Raw genomic sequence first — 22429 nt, forward strand, 5'->3', positions numbered from 1 at the left:
GATTATTCTTCTATCTCAGTAGTTTAATGTTAGTTTCATTTGTCCATGTCACCTGAAATACATTGTGTGGTTAATGAGGCTGAACACAGATGCAGCGGAGCCCTAAAATATCTCTCCAGTTTTACTGTGTGGCTCCAGCACTGTTACATAATGTCTTGTGAAATGTAGCTACTATAAACAATTCTAACACATTTTACTGTTGCAGTTAATAATCTGCTCGTGGTTTGATGACTTCATAATCAAAATACGAACTAAAACAAATCCACGAGTATCAGAACAAGTGATCTGTGACGGCCGTGATTGGCTTCCTAAGGATTAGGAATAACCTCATTGGGACTGGAGGATGTTTAAACTGGATAGAGTGCATGCTTGCTCATGTTCCATCGTATATAATCTCCAGACGCTTTATTAGGAACACCTTAGTACTTCAAGGTTTGACCCCCTTTTTGCCTGCAGATCTGCCTTAATTCTTCATGGTATAGATTCAGTGAGGTGCCGGAAACCATGTTGACATGACAGCGTCGCAAAGTTGCTGCAGATTTATCAGATGCACATTCATGATGTGATTTCCACATTCTCCTACATGCCTTCCAGGACCAAGGAGCCGACAGAGGAGCTTTATTAACATGTGAAGAGCCCGACATTTCTGACAGGGCTTAAACAAAGAGCTCAAAGGAAGAGTCGGTATTGGACTCCACCAGGTGGGCAGAAACACAGCAGCACATGAGAAAACAGTGACACAAGTGCTGGTTTCATTTTATTTTACATTAACATTTTAACATAAAAATAAACACGTAATTCACAAAAATCCTGTTAAACCCACTCAAACTCCTCCATAAATGAACTCAAAACCCCATCTCAGGTGGGACAAACACAGGTTCATTGATTTATTTTTTTTGTGACCTGAGTTGTCGCCTCTTTAGGCTCTGCCTGTTAATCGTGGTCCCCTGACAGTAAAGCACTTTCGTTCCCACGGCCCTCGGCCTTTCAGACTTCACATAGGGGAATATGCAAGATGCTGTGGCAGGTAATTTCAAATGCAATGTTTCTATCAGATCAATAAACATCAGCAAACACACGAACCGTTTGTGTGCAGTTTGTAGCACAGTGTTGCAAGCTAAAGGTCCAGCTGCTGTTTTCACGGGGAGAGAAAAGAAAGGGCGCGAACTTCACTCAGAGATGGAGAAAGATGACAAAGACAGGAAAGAAAGAAGAAATGTTTATATTTAAAGATAAGGACTGATCAGTGGTGTTGGAAATTTAAAGCTTACATGTAAGTCCTCGTTTTTTTAAATTGGATATCGGGTTTGTGCATGTGACAATATGCTTTTGTTCATGTTGTGAAACCTGCTGCAAAACAAACTGAAGTAGACTCGCTGTGGTTTGCTGCACTGTGATGGGTTTAAAGTAAAGTACAGTGTGTGACCGGTGCACAGTGGCTAAGGTTTCATGAAGTTAAACTGATGATGCTGAGATGCAATCACTGAATTCACCTTCATACCAACTTTATAGTGTCTAATATAAAGACAGCATAAACTGTGTATTGTATAGAGAATGGAAATTAGCCAGAACAACTCACGAGACATCTGCTGACACCTTGTGTCAGCTGATCACAGCCTGTACACTAAGAAAATCTACTGGAGCTCTCAATAGAATTATTGTGTGCTGTGATTCTTTTGCCCACACTGAGCCATTAAGAACGATTTTAGCGTTCCCCCACGTGCTCAATCCCACTTCAGCCCCTGACTGTGCTCATCTTTTGCTTAGATGCAGAGTCATCCTCTACAACGTAGCCAACAGAAAACAGATTTCTTTTCTCTGCTCATGTTCTGCTTCACTGATTCAAACTGAGAATATTTACTAGTATTAAAATTTAGACTAAAATAAAGTTTGTATTTCCATTTCCTAATATTATTTTATTATTACATTAATAAAAAAACAAGGTTCAGTTAGCTTTGCATAGAAGCAGCTGGTAGAAATGTGTTTCAAAGAGCTACTTTTACTCTGAGTACATTTCAGTACTTTTTCACTTTCACTTGAGTAAAGAAGTGGAATCAGTACTTCAACTTTTACTGGAGTATTTTTAAACACTAGTATCTGTACTTCTACTTAAATACAGAATCTCTGTACTTTTTCAACGTCTGGCTAGCTGCAATTCATTTACAGCAAATCCCACTAAGTGTGGGCCTGTCTACCCCAGTATTTCTCCTCCAGCTGTATTGGTGGATGAAACCTACATAGAGGATGCTTCCTAGGTGAATGAGAACCAACGGGGACTTGATCAGCAGCGGTCAGAGTACCCAGTGCCCACACTGTGAGCGATTGAAGAGCTGCTCCAAAGGTTTCTGTCTGACTGTGGTAACACAACATCAAATATGAGGCATCTGGAGTCAATCTGCATTGACCACTTTGTTAAACTTCCTTCAAGGCCGCCTTACATGAACACAAGTTAGAATATTTAACTTTGACCTTTGCCATTCAGTAAACTTCCCTTTCTTCTTTTTGAGCCATGGATTTAAGATTAGTATTATTATCCTACTGAAAGTCTGATTTTTCTCACATAACTATCCAGAGGGAAAAATCCAATGTTTTCTTATATGTTCATTGGCAAACAATTGTTTTGCTGTGCACAGGAGTAGAGTGGCTCCTCCACCTTTTTGGAGGGTTGGTGATTTGATTCTTCAGTCTGAAGTGTTCTTGAGCAAGACACTGAACATCTTATTTTCCTGCTATTCGACTTTGAACATGTGTGATAGTTAGTAAGCGCCTACAAGGCAGAGAATAGAGTGCTGGCTGAAGGAGTGGATGCAACTAGAAGGAAAAGGATTATTGAGTCCGTTTATTCCACCCTAGTGTTCGTTTTGGACAGCAAAGGCTGGAACACTTGGAACACTTCCCATCCCAGTTAAATTTGTCTCTTTGTGACTGGAAATGCATGCAATTTGGCACTGAGATGCAGATTTTCCAGCAGATCCTTGGATCAAATTGAAGTGTCTGGACTATTCTTTCCATCAAACTCTACTCGCAATTTATTTTCTTTTTTCCACAGTGAATGATTTTTATTTATTGATTTTATAAAAGTGACAATTAAATATGAACTGGTGATTCTAAATTGGCAAGATGTGAACATCTGAGCGTGTTGGCCCCTCTGTGGCCTTGTGACTGGCTGGTGACCTGTGCGGGGTGTACCCTGCCTCTCGCCCTGCGACAGTTGCGATAGGCTCCGGCCTGTCAGCGACCCTGAATCGGATGCGCAGAAGAAAATGGATGGATGCATGCAAAATGTTGTTTTTGAGTGTCAGCCGTTTCCGCTGGATACAAATATATTTTTCACACATTGTCGATGCTTCTGTGCAACTGGTGTTGTTTTGTTCTCAGCGTCTGTCTGCAGCTTTGAACCCGTTTCAGGAACTTAAAAGTAATGTTCAAATCATAGCAGAGCTTTTTCCATGAAATAAATAAATAAAGGAGTATCCCAAAAAAGCAGCTCAGAGAGTGAAGTTGTGCTCTTTCATTTCTTCTCGTTTTGAAACACCATGTATGCCATTTTCCAGCCCTGAAATTAGAAAGTTACAGATTCATTAGAATCAAAAGTAGTAACAGAAATGTTGCCTGAAGATGTTCCCTGGATCATCAACAGGGAGAAAAAGGGCGATGCGAGAATACAGTTGCATTTAAAAACACTCAAATCAACCAAGAGCATGACATTATGATACATTTATTTTCCTGCCTTTCTTTGAGAATGTACCATCCTAAAATCTCCTCATTAAAATGTAAAGGTGGTAAAGTGCTTTCATTCAGCCATTGTTTTCTATACAAATCCTATCATTGCATCTGCAGGGTCAGCTAACATCAAGTGGCTGATGCTGAGCCTCAGTTTTTGTACTAATGTGTGCAGTTACAGGTCAAGCTCTAGCATTGCTATGCTTGTCCTGAGCTAAGTATTACAGCATTGCACATATATAATATTTAACTGATTAATTTGATGACATCAGTTGAATTTGTTGGAGCAGAAGCAGCGAATAAGGTCAAAGCAGGACAACCTTTACATATGTCATGTGACACAAAATGATTTCAACATATTCGCTGTTAAAAATATTTGCTCTTTTATGGGATGTTTTATGTTTTCTTTGCCATTTGAAATTATAGCCAGAAATCCAATTTTCCCACCAGCACTTTAATGCAGAGCCCATGAAGATCCAGGAGATGGTGATCACACACAAACTAAAGGATCGCATTACAGTCATCAGTAATAATCTAACTCTAAATCATTATTCCTCCTTATTTTATAACATGTTTTCACTTTTTTGCCTTTCACCTGTGTTACTCCAGCCTGACCTTTGGCTTGGCTGTGTTTGGTATTTCAAAACAACAAAACCGTGACCTCTGATCACGGCAGTCCGGGAAATCATTTTGAAATGCGCACTCTAAACAAACTGTTGTGAGAGCTGTTCCAAACAAGGCTGAATCCTGGACGATATATAGAGCAACCCAGCCCACCACACACACACACACATACAAACACAGACACGCTGGCATTACAGTTATAAAACCAAAAGTCAACATTAAATTAGAAATTAGAAGCTCAAACTAAAGGCGCACAGAGAGTCTGCAACTATAATTGTATTTTTGCAATGCTGGTCAGTACATTCCTCCTCGTACAGTTTTCCTGTGCGTCTGAAATCAATTTGAAGGAAGAAAAAATGTAACTCTACAGGTTTGACTTTTCCCTCCAGTTTACTGGATTTTAGATGCTTGCTCCATTCGGGCATGTGGGCAGAGTTACGGCATGATGCCAGAGGCATGGTTAGATTTTGGGGGAATTTCCTTAAATAATTATTAACCACCTCTGATTTTATCTCGTCTCTGTGCTCTCATGTTTGTTGCGTTACTCTGCAGTATTTGAGCTCCTGACAGGATGTGTGCGCGCTATCTTGGATTTGTGCTTCTGATTTGGTTTGCAGGAGTGACGCATGGTAAGAATATTAAATTCACTTCCTGCTATTTTCATACTTAAAAACACATTTTTAAAAAGTGCATTTTCCTCTAGTTGCTTACTTGTTCATCACTTTTTCAGCACAAAATGAAAATGTCTGCAGGGCTCCTGTGCTGAATGGGGGTTATTATGTCCCTGAAAAAGAGACTTACCTTAATAAAGCAGAGCTCACTTACGCTTGTGATTCTGGACGGAAACCGGTGGTGGAGGGTTGGTGGGCGACAAGCAGATGTGAAGATGGGAATTGGGTTCATAAACCACAGTGTATAGGTAAGTGTTCAGTAATATCTCAACAAATTTGTTTCAGTTAGACGCTACAAATCTGCAGGAGTGCGAACTTTATTCAATACCATCGGTTAGCTGTTCATTAAAAGAACAATGTGGAGTGATGCTGTTGTATGAAAGAAGTAATGCATTCAGTTTGAAGCCATAAAAAATTATCCTTATTTGTTATTTGTTTTATTAAATTGTACTCTAATATGTAGTATAATATTTAAAAGTACACAGTAATGTAATGCATACCAAACCCAGCAATTACTTGACAGCTTAGTGTGAGTCTGACGGGTGATATTACTTTCTTCTGTTTACAGAACAGGGTCCTAAATCAGAACAATCGAGGAGCGTGTCAGGATACATTTCACTGCGTGTTGTAGTCGTATAACTATGCATGTGACAAATAAAGAATCTTGAATCAATTAGAGGACAAGAATAATATGAAAACAAGTAAAATACAGTTTAAAGAAAGTCATCAAATGAGTTTGTTGTTTTTTATCTTCTTCAGCTCAAAATGCCTGCCTCCCCCCAACAATATCTCATGGGAAATATGATAAAGCAGAAGACGGTTGGTACAAAGAATGGGACTCTATTTTGGTACAATGTGACGATGGATATGAACGCAAAGACAACAGTACGCCCAGGTGTAGAAGTGGAACCTGGAGCCCTTTGCCTGTCTGTGAGAGTAAGTCTGCCAGATCCCACACAAACAAATCACTTTCTCACCACCTTCGTCACCTTCATGACAGGTTTTTTTGTTCCTCACAGGAAGGAGGGATTCATGCAATGAGCCTCCAAAAATCTCTCATGCAGTCATAATTCATCAATACAAGGAAGTGTTTTCTGAAGGTTCAGAAGTGCAGTATGAATGTGAAGAAGGTTATACTCGAAAGGGCAACAATATCATCATTTGTGAACGTGGACAATGGACTGCAGGGCCAACATGCAGTAAGTGTGTAAAAAATTCATTTTATTTTATTTTTTCTCACCTTTCTAAAACCTAAAACAATGTTACAAAAGTTTATAAGGAACCAGTTTCTGTATACGTTCATCAGAAGAGATTCATACACAGCATGTGTAGAAACTGAATTATTGGCTTTTGAAATTGCAGTTGCACTTTGGGACAGTTTTTTGTTTACTTTTTCCTGGTGCAGGTTGATCCAATGTTGCAAGATGACAAATGACCTGCAAGAATATTTATTTCTGCTTATGACAATAAAAATGAACCCTGCAATCCAAAACAAACAAACAAAACAAAAGCTGCATAATAAATACAACAAGGTCTCACTAAATTGAAAGTGGAAAAAATAAAAATCCATATAATTATCTAAATGCAGTCCAGGTCTGAGAGACATTAAACTTTACTTTGGCAACAGTCTGTCAGCATCATAACAGGGAAGATTTACCTTTTTTTGGGTCTTTTTTCTTCTTTACATGGGCTGCTTAGTTTTTATAGGATGACAACCACACCTTTTATCAGCAGTAACTGAAATGATGTAGGACTTTTGTCTTGTTTGAAAATTTGTATAAAATTTGAGAATAAATCTGATAGGATTGCCACTGTTACTTGAATTGTGCTCTGAATTCATTTGCAAGTCAGCATGTAAACAACAGTTTATGTGACAGAGCACGTTAGCATTAAAGCTGCTTTTAAGCTGAATAGTCTCAATAATATCTTCGGTTCTGCAGACAAATCATCAGCAGATCAGGGACACTCTGCATCAGACACAGACGTCCAGCCTGAGGGGGGAGGTACATTTTTAATCTTTTGTCCGTGCACGTCATCTCTGTGTTTGTGTATACTTTAAATCTAAAGCATGTTTTTCATTTAGACAGAAGAGAAAGTGGAGCTGGCAGTGGTAAACAACCGGAGGGTAAGTGAAGCATATTAATTAGTGGATCCAGTCATCTCATCTCTCAGATTATTGCAGCATTTTTGTATACAGATACTTATTTTTGACTCTCATTTTTGATTTAGAAACAAGAATTGCAAGAAAACGGAAACTAGTAAATTTCAAATGCTTTGCAGATTATTTGGCTTCAATTTTCACCCCAACCCTTATCACAGATCTGAGGAAGCTCTAAATTATCATGTCATTACTCTCCATCTGTCTGTGAAGGTTCTCAGTCATCCAGGTCATCGTAGTCAAAGGAGCTTGCAAAGAAAAGCGTCTGGACTTCTTTAAGTTGCTTGAAGACGTTTCACCTCTCATCCGAGAAGCTTCTTCAGTTCTAAGGTCAAATGGTGGAGAGTCCCAGATATAAACCTAGTGGGAGTTTCCCCCCACAGAGGGACAAAAGGACCCCCTGATGATCCTCTAATCACATGAGCCAAGGTGTGAAACTGGGCGTGGGTCCCAATCAGCCAGAGTTTCGGGTGTGTTCATTGTGAAACCTGGCCCCACCTTATCATGCGAATTCCTGAGATCAGATGGCCCAGGATGTGAGTGGGCGTTAAGGCGTCTGGGAAGGGATCTCAAAACTGGATTATAGATGGCAGAGAGTTGGTGTCGTAAACCCCCGCCTCTGTTCAAAGATGGTCGCTCACAGTGGACATAGATGGCTTCTTTCACTCCTCTTTCAAACCATCTGTCCTCTCTGTCCAAAATGTGAACATTGGCATCCTTGAAAGAGTGTCCTTTATCCTTAAGATGCAGATGGACTGCTGAGTCTTGTCCTGTGGAGGTGGCTCTTCTGTGTTGTGCCATGCGCTTGTGAAGTGGCTGTTTGGTCTCTCCAATGTAGAGGTCTGAGCATTCCTCGCTGCACTGTACAGCATACACCACATTGTTAAGTCTGTGTTTTGGCATTTTGTCTTTCGGGTGAACCAGTTTCTGTCTGAGTGTGTTGCTGGGTCTGAAATGCACCGGGATGTCATGCTTGGAGAAAACTCTCCTGAGTTTCTCTGATACACCGGCTACATAGGGGATGACAATGTTGTTGCGTCTCTCCTTCTTATCCTCCCTCGCTGGTGTCTGGACTTCTTTTCTGTGCCTCTTTGCTGACTTTAAGAACGCCCATTTAGGATAGCCGCACGTTTTGAGTGCTTCCTTTACATGTGTGTGTGTTCCTTCTTTTTCCCTTCAGGCTTAGAGGGAACATGTTCTGCCCGGTGGTGTAGGGTCTTAATTACTCCAAGTTTGTGTTCCAGAGGGTGATGGGAGTCAAAGAGGAGGTACTGGTCCGTGAGTGTGGGCTTCCGGTAAACTTAAATGTTGAGGTTGCCGTTCTCTTCAATGTGCACAGCGCAGTCCAGGAAAGGCAAACAGTCGTCCTTTGTGTCTTCCCTGGTGAACTTGATGTTCTTATCCACGGCGTTAATGTGCGCAGTGAAGGATTCCACTTCTTGTGTCTTGATTTTGACCCAGGTGTCGTCCACATATCTGTACCAGTGGCTGGGTACTCTTCCTTTGAAAGAGCCAAGAGCCTTCCTTTCCACTTCCTGCAGGTAAAGGTTGGCTACAATAGGTGACACGGGGGAGCCCATGGCACAGCCATGTTTTTGTCTGTAAAAGCCTCGTTGTATTTGAAATATGTGGTGGTGAGGCAGCTGTTAGACCTCTCTAACAGTGTGCAGATCTGATCGGGTGTGAAGTTGGTCCTGTCCTCCAAGGAGCTGTCTTCTTGTAGTCGTTTTCTGATAGTCTCCAAAGCCTCCGTGGTGGGTATGCAAGTGAAGAGAGAGACTACATCAAAGGACACCATGGTTTCATCTGGGTCCAGGGTAAGTTTCTGGACTTTGTTGGTGAAGTCGGTGGAGTTCTTGCTGTGGTGTGGGGTGTTCCCCACGAGAGGTGCAAGGATGGTAGCAAGGTGTTTTGCAATGCTGTAAGTGGCTGAGTTTATGCTACTGACTATGGGTCTGAGTGGGACAGCTTCCTTGTGGATCTTAGGAAGTCCGTAAATGCAGGGTATGGCATCCCCTGGGTAAAGGCGGTGATATGTAAGGCGGTCAATGATTCTTGAAGGCAAGCTATAACTTTCTTTTTGTAGCTGCTTGTGGGGTCTCGCTTTAAGGCTTCGTAGGTATTGTTGTCACTGAGGAGAGTAGTGATCTTTGTATGGTAATCTGTAGTGTTTAGGACCACGGTGCATCTTCCCTTATCAGCTGTTAAAACAGTGATGTTGTGGTCTTTGCTCACGCCCTTCTTTTCCTGTATTGTGAGGTTGGACGGAGGGACTTTGGCACTGGAGAGGGTGGCGGAGACTTTCATCCTGATTTGCTCTGCTTCTGTCTGTGATAATTTATTAATCCGTATGGCGGTTTCTGTGGCTGTGATGAGGTCCACTATGGGCAACTGTTGCGGGGAAATGGAAAAATTGAGTCCTTTGGCTAATACTCTCTTTTCAGGTTCAGTGAGATTCCAGTCTGAAAAGTTCTTTACCCATTTCTCCTGACTGTCTTCAGGTGTGTTTTCTTCCCTGAGTTGTGTAGGTTCAGAATCAGGGATGTGTGTTTTTGAAAGCAAGGTGTGAAATTTCCTGCAGTTGAAGGGTGTTTCTCCCAAAATGTACGGCAATATGTCTGTGAAGGTTCTCAGTCATCCAGGTCATCGTAGTCAAAGAGTGTCCTTTTGTCCCTCTTTGGGGGGAAACTCCCACTGGGTTTAAATCTGGGACTCTTCGCCATTTGACCTTAGAACTGAAGAAGCTTCTTGGATGAGAGGAGGTGAAACGTCTTCAAGCAACTTAAATAATTCCAGACGCTTTTCTTTGCAAGCTCCTTTGACTCTTCTTATGTTTCTTTTTACTTGTTGTTGTTTTTGCAGGAGCGGTCTGTTTGGTGGATCCTGCTAGATATGCTGGTTATGGTTTTGCAGCAGCTCAACCTGCTTACATGCGGGAAGGAGAAGAAAAACATTTTTCTTGTACTGGAAGAGACAGACATATTTATGTTCGGTGTGCTAACAGAAGAATATATTTGGGCAGATGTAAGTATTTATCTCTTTACATTTTAACTCTTTCAGTTTCTATTTTCCTTTAGCAGCAAACATGTATGAAAATTTCTTCTCTGGGACCTGATACACAAACGAGAGGAATAGTGAAAGAAAAATAAAAAAATAAACATTTCCCACACAGGAACATACTGAAAGAGCATTGCTGATTTGTTAAAAGCTGCAGCTGATGTTTGTGTATAGGAATGACACATTCACTTCATGTTGTATTATGTAGAGTTGTCCCCAGCTTCCAACAGCCAAACTCATCTACCTGCCTTCGTCCCAGCACATCACACAAAGCAGGAGATTCACTCTTTATCACAGGAACAAAGTGATTTAGTGTGCAGCATCCACACTTGTTCCAGTTGCCCCCAAATCACCACAAAACAGTTTGTTATGGTTACAAAACACACAATGAAGTAACTTCAACAAATGTTAATATGGAATAAAAGTAAAACATGAGGAATAAAAGCAGTCTGGCTCTTTAAGAACAGAGAGGATTTTCCTCTGTAGGTTTATCTTTGAATGCAGTGAATCAGTCCTCACTGATAAAGTTTACTCGATATGAGCTTCTAACTGACAAACTATCTGCTTCTTGTTTAGGCTGTGATGGATATGGATTTCAATATCTTGTAAGTGTTATTCTTTGATATATTTTCAAACAAATATAGTTTCTTTGAAATAAATGTGCTTGATGTTGTTTACTCAGCTGTTGTTTGTTTGTGTTTTAATCAGCCTGATTGCAGCAGAATGACCCTACTGACAACACAACCTTTCTGAAACACTTCAACCAGAACCTGCAGAGCAACAATGAAACATGTTTCTTTTCTTTGTCCAGTTTTGGGGCTGATTGTTCTTTAAACACCAAACTGTCCATAAATGATTTGAACTTTTCATGCACTCAGTACATGATGTGTACACTGAATCCATAAAGTGTCGATGGCTGGCTGAGGTCTGAATAAAATGTTTCATCATCAGAGACGTCTTTGTATTGCTTTGTCTGCTAACTGTGTAGAACAGTTCTTTTATTATACACATCAAAAATGTTGTTCAATAAATAACAATAACGGAAACATTATAGTAAGCACACAAGCACAAGTTTATTGATTTGTTTTACTTCATGATGGTGTTGGCTTTGGTTAGTGACCGAGAGAATGAGATTGTGGATACAAGCTGCAGAAAACAGCTTCGTCTGAAGGTTGGCTGAACTCATTTTTACAGATGAGGTGATGATGAGTTGATGCACCACAGTATCACAGAGAAACGTGTCATACACACACTGATCCACTGTTACACAGTTAACAGTTGTCACAGGTTGACATTTTCAAACAGTCTGTGACGGCACAAAAACCCTCATTTGGTGTCCTGGTCCAAGAAACACACAAAAAACAGGGGCAGAAGATTTAAAGAACTGACCATCAGACACAGAGAAAGTTCTTATATCCAACCCAGCATTTGAGCCAAGCCCAAAGATTCTTGTGCTTCACAATATCAAAAGCAGAAAGCAGCTATTGTCCAAAAGAATGAGGGCTGTGATATCTCCTGAATCTAATGTGAGTCACAAATAATTGATCACCCTCAACAAATCTTTTTCAGGAAAAGCTCTGAAGTCTGACTGAAATAGTTGCTGTATCTCATTTGAGAAGAATTCATAACAAAACCACTTTTCCCAACACTTTTGACATTAATTTACAATTTGTAATTTATGTTAACAGGACAATGATTTCTTAGACTCAGCATAAAGGTTACATTTTATTAGAGTAAACCCTGGATTACTGTATTGTTAAAAAAAAGCAGGAACAGTGGTTTGACAAAGTATTTTTGGTTTTTTGTAATATTCAACAAACAAACCTGAATAAATACAAAATCCAGTTTGTAAATGACGATTTCATTTATTAAGGGATATAAAGCTATTCAAATCAATCTGCCCCTGTGTGAAAGAGTAATTGCTCCTCTTGTTAAACCATGAAACAGTAATTAACCACATTTTAACCACAAAAGGTGAATTCAGTTTCAAGAAGCCACAGCCTGCTTACCTGATTACTACCAGGTCGAGAAATCACTGAAATAGAACCTGGCTGACAAGAAACATGTCATGTCCTGATCTGATGAAACAGCTGAGAAACAGATGTCAGTGAATTTGTTTCTCAGCTGTTTCTTCTAGAAAAGGTTTGTCTAGAAATTGAGAAACGGGTGAACCTTCACAGGAAAGATTTACTCCAATTTGGTGGTTATTGGTGTCTGGGGCTGGGCGCTCAGGTATGTACCGGCCTGCCGCTCGTAACTTGGCCAGGCCTCTTCTGGGCTGTGGGGGCCCTCAGGCCTCTGGGCCTGTGCCTCAGTTCACTCTGGCAGAGCCTGCGGGCACGCCACTGCAGCCCCCTCTGACTTCTACTCCGTGGCTGCTGGGTGACCCCTCGTCTGGGGCTCTCCTCAGCTCTTCGCAGGAGGGTGGCACGGATGCCCCTCCAGTGGTCCTCCTTGGGCTCTCGCGCTCTGGGACCTCTGGATATCTGGGACCTGGATCTCCTCCATACCTGCTTCAAGCCCTGGGGGATGGGTCTATGGCTCCCCACACCCTCTAGCAGATCATTACATGGAGAAACCTTTTGAATAGAAGTGTGCTGATCCACACAGGTGTTCACAGACACAAACTACACCTTTCTTGGCTGCTACCTCAAAGCACATTGTGCGCTGTCAGTCCTGTGTGCTGCACTACTCTTATTTACTGTTAGCTAGATTAATGCAATAGTGCTGTGTTTATTATGTTGTTCTCTTTTTTCTATCTTTTTGTCTCAACAGGTGATCCGGGAGATTTTTTTTTCTTTTTAAGTGTCCTTTCTCACTGTCCCCGTTCCCCTCTGTTTTTCTGTTCCTTGCAGGAAGTCACACGAGAACCCAGAACAACATCTTAAGAACTTCAGGTCTCACTTCTCAGTTGAGTTCAGATTCATGATTCAACAATTAGGAACAACAGCAACTCAAACACAAAGTGGTAGACCACGTAAAAACACAGAAAGGGCCGGCAAATGCTGAGGCACACAGTCAGCAGAGGTCACCAATTTTCTGTAGAGTTTATTGTTACAGACCTCCAACCTTCATGACGGCTTTAGATCAGCTCAAGAACAGCACGTAGAGGTTTCATGGAACAGGCTTCTTATTCGAACAGGACTGCGCACCAGTGCAGAAAGCAAGGTCCATAAAGACATAGATGAGCAACTTTGACCTTCACAGTCATGACCTCAATCTGACAGAACACCTTTGGGATGTATTAGAGCAGAGAATATGAGTCCAGTCTTACACCTCCATTCACCACAATGCTAGCCTAGCAATTTAATGATGCTCGCTTAAAATAAAATGGTGGAGTAATGTGACTTTATTTACCTCACCAAGGTTCAACTGCATCACTTTGACTTCTTGCATTAATCCTCACATTAGAGTCATGTACACAGTGAATATATCACCCACATTATCGTTGCTTCTTACTACACAGATATGTTTCTTACAGTCATTTCAAGTAGTGTGTAAACTTTGATGGAAACCATAAAAATGTTAGCAATGTTAGATATACTTTTAGAAGCAGCTGAATAAATTGCACAATCAGGTCAAACATACAGCCTCTGATCCATCGAGTCCGGGAAGTGACTTTGAAATTTGGACAGTAAATAGTTTCATTGATTTGATGTTTCAAAGTAAATGATTCTTGTTGGCTTCAGGGAAAATGCTCAGAACTGCTCCAAACATACGAACCAATGTGTAATGAATAAAATCAATGAAAAATAGATGTTGCTGAGATTTTTCCCATATTTCTTTTATTCATGTTTAAAAAGAACCTCAATAAAAAAATGTGACCACATATTTGAGTAAACAGTATTTTTTTCCACGTTCTTTCTCAAAAGTTGTTTTGGATGTGTACGAACTTTTTTCCATCCCACAAAATGGGAAGGGCCAAGATGATTGCACAAACTTTCGGGTGACAGTTGTGATAAGTAGCTGGTTCTCATGTGGATTACCTTTAACTGCTGGTGCTGCTTTGTTGTTGGACGATTTAAAAATGTGCATCAAATATTTTGCATTTGCTCTTCTTTGGTTTCCTGGAGTGCTGCACGGTGAGAACAACAAGTAACTTCACAGACAAACATTTACACTGGTTGATAATGTTTTGCACTTACTTCAGTGTTGTGTTTCAGCACAGAGCACCACACAGGCCTGTGATGCTCCCACACTGGACGGTGGCTTCTTTGCCCCAAAGCAAGAGACTTACTCTCAGGGCACCAAGCTGAGCTACACCTGCAACGAAGGACGTACGCTAGCAATGAAGGGTTGGTGGGCAACCAGCACATGTCACAATGGAAAATGGTCTCATCAGCTACAGTGTATAGGTAAGTCCTGCCAATAGCTCTTCTTTCTTTGCCTGTTTTTCTTGGTTGAAATATTTTTGCACAGATTTCATGAGACAGTAAGGTAGAATGAACTCCTTTTTACTTTATGTGACTTTTAATTTAATGCCAACATCAGTTTAAAATTTTAATGTGTCAGATTTTTTTTTTTTATGTGTTTCACTAATGTAAAGAAATCTGGTCGCCTTCTTTCCAAGCTCCTTAAACTGCCATAACCTGGATGACTGAGAACCTACACAGACACAATGAGCCTGTTTTTACTGTCAGTGTGATAGAGTGTCCTCACTGAACAGGAGATAATAAAGATATAACTGTCAGAATTATGACTGTTTCTATGACTGTCACAAAGACTACATTTTATGTTAACTTTTAAAAGAATATAATATTGATTACATGTCAGAATCAAAAGAAAATTCCAACATTGCTGATTTTTCAGAATCTGATTGAAACCTATGTGAAATTTTAAAGATAATTCACCTTGTTTAAAAAATAATAAGGTGTGGCAAACATTCTTCAGAAATTGTGGCCATATAGTATCACCTAACACAACTGCTGCAGATTTGCAGATTTAACATTGAGCACATTAACCTGCTGGAAGCAGTCAGTAGAAAGTGGTCGGCTGTGGTCCCCAACAATAGTAGGCTTTGGTGTTTAAATGATGGGACCCAAAGTAGGCTGAGAAAACATCAGTAGACCCTACCAGCCTGAATCATGGATCCATCCTGCCTTAGATGGAAAATTAGTGATGGATGGATGGCTTCAGAACAACAATCAGATGATGAGCAGCGAGCAAGACTTGGGAAGGAAGAATTCATTATTTTACTGGAATGGTGGGGGGGAGAAGAAAGGACGACATAAAGAGACAAGGACAATGAGAGAAAAAACAAAAGATTTAGTACTTACAGCAGGAACAGGGAGCGAAAAGTGGTGACAAAAGAATAAAAGTTCACATCACGTGAAATTCTCCAGCAGCCTAAATCTAGTATGTGAGGAGAGGAGTTTCAAATTTAATTCTGCATTTTAAAGGAGCCAATAAAGTGAAGATGATACAGGAGAAGTATGATGGTTCTTTCTAGTCCCTGAAAGTACTCTTGCTGCAGTATTTTGGATTAACTGTAAAGTATCTGTAAGTATCCGGTTGGACACCACAGTCTGCACACTATGATGAAAACTATTGGTCAACCAAATTAATACTGGTCAACACAGAACAAATTCGAGACCAATGCTGTTAATAAAGGCATTTTATGTAGTTTTTGTTTTCAGGTCCTCACAGTTTTTTGATCCATGACTCAACACGCAAAAGTTTTTATGATTAGTGTTTAAGGACTGTAGGTTTTGTGGGTTTGATCCTGTGAATAAGCTACAAACAAATGGCCCTGCTCTGGGATTAATAAAGTCTAAATCTAATTTTACAGAAAGCATGAATGCGTGCAGCGTGCCTCCTAAAATCCCCCATGCAGTCATCGTTCATCAGGACTACCAGGAAGTGTTTGCTGCAGGTTCAGAAGTGCAGTATGAGTGTGAGGATGGATACACTGCAGATGGAGCACACAACAAAAAATCTGTTTGTACACAAGGAAGCTGGACACAAGGCCCGACCTGCAGTAAGCTGACTGTTTACTGAGATCTGCATTTATGTATTTACTTTTTATGAATTGGCAATAATCCACAGTAAGTTTAAAAACAACTGATTACATGACACTTGTATCAGTGCACAAATGAATGAGAATGTTTAGTGAATGATCAGGTGGTCAGAAATATAATAAATAAAAAATAATAAGTAGTCTGCAATCAATCGAAGTTTACAGTCTACAAATGATGCACGTTTAAACAGGAAGTGGACTGTCAGTGTCTGTTTACAGTCTTTTCTGCTGTTCATAGTGAAATTTAATAAAATACAAAAATAAAAAAAACAGATATTTAATACATATTACAGTGACTTTATCCTTTTATTTCTGGGTGTTTTTGAGCAGTAATAGTTCTTGGATGCATATGTAGTGTGTGTAGAACCTTGTTAACATAAAAATGACTGACAAACTTTATAAAATAATAATAGAGAAAATGTTCAAATTGGCCTAATCTCAAAGCAAAATAACTGTTTTGTATCTTTCAGGATCTTCAAATGAGAGAGACACACGTCTTCGTTATACAACAAGTAAATAAGTACATTATTTTCTCCTTGAATTTATTCATGCTGACCAATCAGAATGTTAAGTGCATTACCTCAGCGACAGTTTGGTATGTTTTCAGAAATATTCCTGCGTTTTCATTTCAGTTCAAAGTTGCGGAAACTTCCCTGTTATTGAAAATGCTGTTGCTCAGCAAACTTCACGATACTATTTGATATACCGATGCCAACGTTTGTACAGATTAGTGGGTCCAGAAAGAGTGAAGTGTATCAGCAGTGGCACGTGGTCAGACTTACCTGAGTGCAGAGGTATAAACACATCAATGATAATCATTTTTAAGGATCTCTTAAAGCGTTGGGGAGAAATTTAAATTTAATGGTTGTTTCTTGTGTCCAGCTAACTTCTGTGCTGTCAACACCAATGACAATCCTGAATACAAATCTGTGGGAACTGTGCACATAGAAAATGGTGAGGAAGAGAGAGTGGAGTGTGTGAAACCACACAGCTGGTCGTCTGAATATTATTCTAAGATTCGATGCATCAATGGAAGAGTGGAGGCAACTAACTGTAAGTATTACTGTAAACTCTCTATGTTTGAATGTGTCAGTCAGAAAAGAGTTTTCAGTGCTGTGTTGCCTACATGTTAACAAGTTTTTATTACCTATAAGAAAGATTTTTTTTTTAACAAATAATAAAACTGAACATGAATCATTTTAATAACAACTACATTTTAAAAGATCTGCGCACTTAATGTCAAATCCAACCAAGCTTTTACAACTTTAAACTCCTTTAAACACACACAGAAAAAACTACAGCAACTCTGCTGATTCACTGATTCCTTGTAGCACGTGCTGCAGCCCTGACAGCTTCCCTTTCCCTGCACTAATGCCTGTGATGATTTAAACCTGAAGTTATCCTTGCCTTTTCCACTTGGCAATTTCTAGTGGAATCACAATAGATCTTATAGACCTGATGAATATGTATTTCTTTAAAACATGCAAAAAAGCTTTAAACAGAGTTTACTGTGTGATCACCTTTAATGAGGCTGATAAATATGTTGTTTACTTTGTGCCTCGTGTAAACACAGGTGACTATTTAGTAAACAACCATATCCACTTCTATAGAAACTTCTGCCTCATGCAGTGATTTAAACAGTATCCCAGTAAAGTCGATTAAACAAATTATCAAACCTGATAAAAAACTGTCAGCAGCTTGTAGACATGTAGAAAACTGAACACACCTCATCTGCAAATGTTAAGTAACTGAAGTGTTCACACTGAGCTTCTGCATCACTGTTTACAGGTTGTAACAGGGCAGAGCATGCAGTGGTGAGTGTTCCTCTTTAAAAGAAATGCTGTTATTGCTCTGATCTGTCATTTAAAGAATAAGAATTGCATCTTGATTTTTTTTACACTCGTAAATTATTCATAAAACATATTTTCTTCTAACCAGAGGTGCAAAGCACAGCTGTAGCTGAGGATTTGATCACCACCTTGGAGCTTTTAAAGGAGACACCTGACATATGATCACATCACACCCTGTATCAGCTTTTCATTTTCATCTTTGAAGGTGTCAGAGAAAATGATTTGTGTGTGTGTGTGTGTGTGTGTGTGTGTGTGTGTGTGTGTGTGTGTGTGTGTGTGTGTGTGTGTGTGTGTGTGTGTGTGTGTGTGTGTGTGTGTCACATATATACAAAAACACCAGTGAAAAGAATAAAGTCTCTTTATTGCTCTTTATTGTTCTTGTTTGTATCTGAAGAGCACTGATTTTGAAGTGTCAGGGTGACAAGTTGCTAAAGGTTCTCACATGTCCTGTCCTACCTGGAGCCACCAGACACTCAAAGATCCTACAAACTAAAACACATCTTTTGTTTATTTATTTTTCAGTTGTCATTTATTGATTAAGAAACAAAGTTTGGAAAGAAAAAAAAACATTACCACTTTAAAATATTTGGAATATTGAATTCTCAAACAATTCTGATCAAAGTTATAGGAAAACAGTGAAGAAAAGAAAAAATCCCTCTATTTGTTTTACATTTCTTTACCGTTTAACTTTCACTTTCTGAGTGTTTTTAATAAGGTTCTTACACATTTTATTACACTAATAAAAGGCCGGGCGGTCTTTATCCTTCAAGCTCGGGTGCTCTACAAGGGCTTGAGAGTCTCGTGCAGTATCTTAGCTGCGCTCTTCTGGACAGATCTCAGATGTTGTTTCTGGGATCTGCCGAAGTCACTCGTCTAGCTTGGGCGTCGCTGCATGGACTGCTCTGATTACTACACGGACCACTGTTCACCCTCCACATCTTCTCAAGCTCTTCTCTGAGGCCTTGGTACTTAAAGGCAGACCTTCACAGTTTAAACGATCTGTAATTGAAACTAGACCATTTAAAGCTGCTGTCCACCTCGTCCTCATCAATCAATCAATCTTTATTTATAAAGTGCTTTTACATGGTTAAAAGCAGCCCACCCCACCCCACCCTCCAACTCACTCCCCACACTCTCATTAACATAAGCAATGTGAATGCACACATACCCCCCCCCCCCCCCCCCCCCCACACACACACACACACACACGCACACACACATGCACACTTAAAGAGTAAAATTGGGCTGGGTACGCATGAGCCAAGTGAGGAAACACTATAACAGGGAGCCGTCTGCACCGGGAGCCGGTCACAGACCGCAGCCTCCAGGCTGGGCACACAGCAGGAGGGAGGCAAAGAAGCCCCCCAGCCAGGCTGAAAGGACCCCAGAGCCACAGCAGCCACCGTCGATCACAGCCCCGGTACAGAGAGCGCCCTCCGAGGAAACACTGGAGATATGACACAATAGGATATATACAGGGTAAAACGATAAAATAAATAAGAACGGGATACAATATAAATATAAATATAAATAGAGTAAGAAGATTAAAAAATGAATAAGAATAAAATCAATAAATATTAGGTAAAGCCTAAATTAATCATAGAATAACAGGATAGAATAAATAAGCATAAAATAAATAAACGCTAAGTAAAAGCTAAATTAAAAAGGTGGGTCTTGAGCCTGTTCTTAAAAACATGTACGTTCTCTGCGGCCCTGAGCTCCTCCGGCAGGCTGTTCCACAGACGAGGACCATACCACTGAAAAGCTGCCTCTCCGTGAGTATGTGTCCTGACTTTAGGGACAATCAGAAGGCCAGTACCAGAGGACCTCAGGGTCCGCGAGGGTTCATATGGTAAAAGCAGATCTGAGAGATAAGAAGGCCCAAAACCATTAAGACATTTAAAAACCAATAAAAGAACTTTAAAATTGATCCTGAAACACACGGGGAGCCAATGCAGCGATTCTAAAACCGGTGTAATGTGGGCCCGCCCTCTGGTCTTCGTCAGCACACGAGCTGCCGGGTTTTGTAAAAGTTGTAAAGGTGGAATATTCTTTTTAGGAAGACCAGAGAGCAGGGCATTACAGTAATCAATGCGACTGATAATAAAAGCATGCATCAGCATCTCCGTGTTGACCCGAGAGAGAATAGGGCGGACTCTGGCTATATTCTTTAGATGATAAAATCCAATTTTGGTTACATGTTTAATATGTGGGAGAAAAATGCATTTAGTCAGACAATAACAAACACTGGGTGTCTGTGACAGATTCTGAGATAAAATACATTTTATCATCCATTACATGGTCACATGAGGTCACATGATATTTTAAATCTTTATACAATACTTTATATATGTTGACAATAAACCAAACACTTGTATGAACTATAATTTTTAGGTTAAGGGTTTTTTTTTTGTTGATCCTGGTCCTATAAATCATTACCTCAGTTTTGAGTGTCTTGGCAAAGGCAGTAAACACTTATGTACATGTTGTGTTTTTGTTTTGTATTTTTTAATAATAAATCCATTTTGGAATAAGAATGTAGCAGAGAGCTTCATTTCCAAAACCAAGCAAAACGTTAAGGATTTAGTTCAAGCTGTGATTGGGGTTATGTCATATCATAATATTAATGATGTTTCAATAAGGAGAGTATTGAGATTATCAGCGTGGGAAAGTGGTAGTGATGTAAAGAATAAAAAAAGCAGCCTAACAATGACTAATGACACTTTCCACTGATTCCTTTGCTTCCTTACCTGAGTGAGTCCTGAAGTGCATTTCTAGACTTCCTTTAAATTCTTTCATGCAGACTTGACATGTAAATTCTTTCCTTTCCTTCACATTTTAGCACTTAACCATCAATCAGGTCAATTAGGTGTCAAAACATGTTTGTGTGTCCCTATATGGAGGACGAAAAGAGAACATTCAACAGGTCCAGAGACCATAACCCTGTCCACGTATATATACACACACAAACATCTTATTTCCTTTCACTGTGTGCAGCTGTCACAAAGCAGCAATCAGTGGCTTTGCGATCTTTGTTTCTTGGACCCAACTGGCACCTCTTTCTCTTCTGCTGTGTGCTTCTTTCCTGTTGCCAGATCGGAGCACTTTTTGTCCCTCCACACCTTCCCATTGCTTTAGTGATGTAGGTTGGTAGGGTCGGGGTACCTTCCAGTCGACTGTTCATGTGAGGTGTCACAAGCGACATCAATCATGTTGTACCAAAGCACCGTGGGCCACCTTTGCGTCTGGCATTTGCAAGTGTAGTTGCCAACCATCTGGTCCATAGTATCTACTCCTCCTTTGGTCTGGTTGTAGAAGAGAACTGCTTCTGGTTTTTGCTTCGGGCTGTTTTCATCCTCCATCTCGCTGTGGTGCATTGTGCTGAGCAGCAGAACAGCCGTTCCCTTTTTTCTCACATAGCTGATCATGGTCACACTGCCATTGAACCCATATTCAGTGGACCTCTCTAGACCTGGAAGCCTTCATAACTGGAGGAGTGTCTGGCTTGTTCTGTCGCAAAGTTCCCACAATAGTAAGACCCTTCTCCAGGAGATGCTCTGCAAGAGGCACACTGGTGAAGACGTTGTCAGTGTTGATGTTGCGACCTGTGCGTCTGAATCCACTACACAACTGATGGACAATGTTTTCCCCCAGATTCTTCTGGATGTCTTCCCCTGGTTGTCTCCCTAGGTACATGATCCCATCAATTGCATATGGGGTGGGTGCATCACACACCCAAAAGATTTTAATGCCATACTTGGCAGGTAGATGTCTAAGGGGGACAGTCAGAGATGCGAAGAATTAAAGGTTCATAGAAGATTCCATAGGAACTGCTCCGGGTCATTTTTGACACCACTTGTGAAAGAGTGAGGTAGTGATACAAAAACTGCAATTTACTTAAATTAATGAAAAAAATACATAATTATCAAAATGGTCTCATGTCACAAACTCATTTTATGAGGAATACCTGGAATATGAATATATTACACTGGACTGAGGTGAAGCTTGTCCAAGGAACAGTTTAGCAAATATAGAGAAGTATAGCTATAACAAAGGCAGATTAATAATAGAGTCTGAAACTTTTGTCATCATCAAGCCTCTCCAACAGTCACTGGACCCATCTGTAGCAGTTGTCACTATGGAAACTTCAACCACAGATGCCACAGAGGTCAGGTCTCTCTCCAGAGAAGAATCAGTCTACTTGTTCTTATTATTAATGATGCAGAATAATCATATAGAAATAAAAAACCTGAAGTTGTGCGCTATTTGAGCATGTTGCCTGACTGGAACACTAAAGGACTCGGCAAGAGACGTCTGTCTCTCCCTAGCA

The 22429-nt window shown here is 40.3% G+C and overlaps 1 long non-coding RNA gene across 1 annotated transcript; it reads left to right on the forward strand.

The window, feature by feature from the left end:
- The first annotated feature begins 5088 nt into the window (after nucleotides 1–5088).
- On the forward strand, nucleotides 5089–6998 carry LOC308383577. The gene is made up of 4 exons (XR_013969175.1): nucleotides 5089–5266; nucleotides 5778–5954; nucleotides 6038–6217; nucleotides 6959–6998. It is a non-coding gene; the product is annotated as an uncharacterized lncRNA (long non-coding RNA).
- The last annotated feature ends 15431 nt before the right edge of the window (nucleotides 6999–22429 follow it).

Source organism: Rhamphochromis sp. 'chilingali', assembly GCF_963969265.1.
Source record: "Rhamphochromis sp. 'chilingali' genome assembly, chromosome: 16".
Classification (NCBI taxonomy): Eukaryota; Metazoa; Chordata; class Actinopteri; order Cichliformes; family Cichlidae; genus Rhamphochromis; species Rhamphochromis sp. 'chilingali'.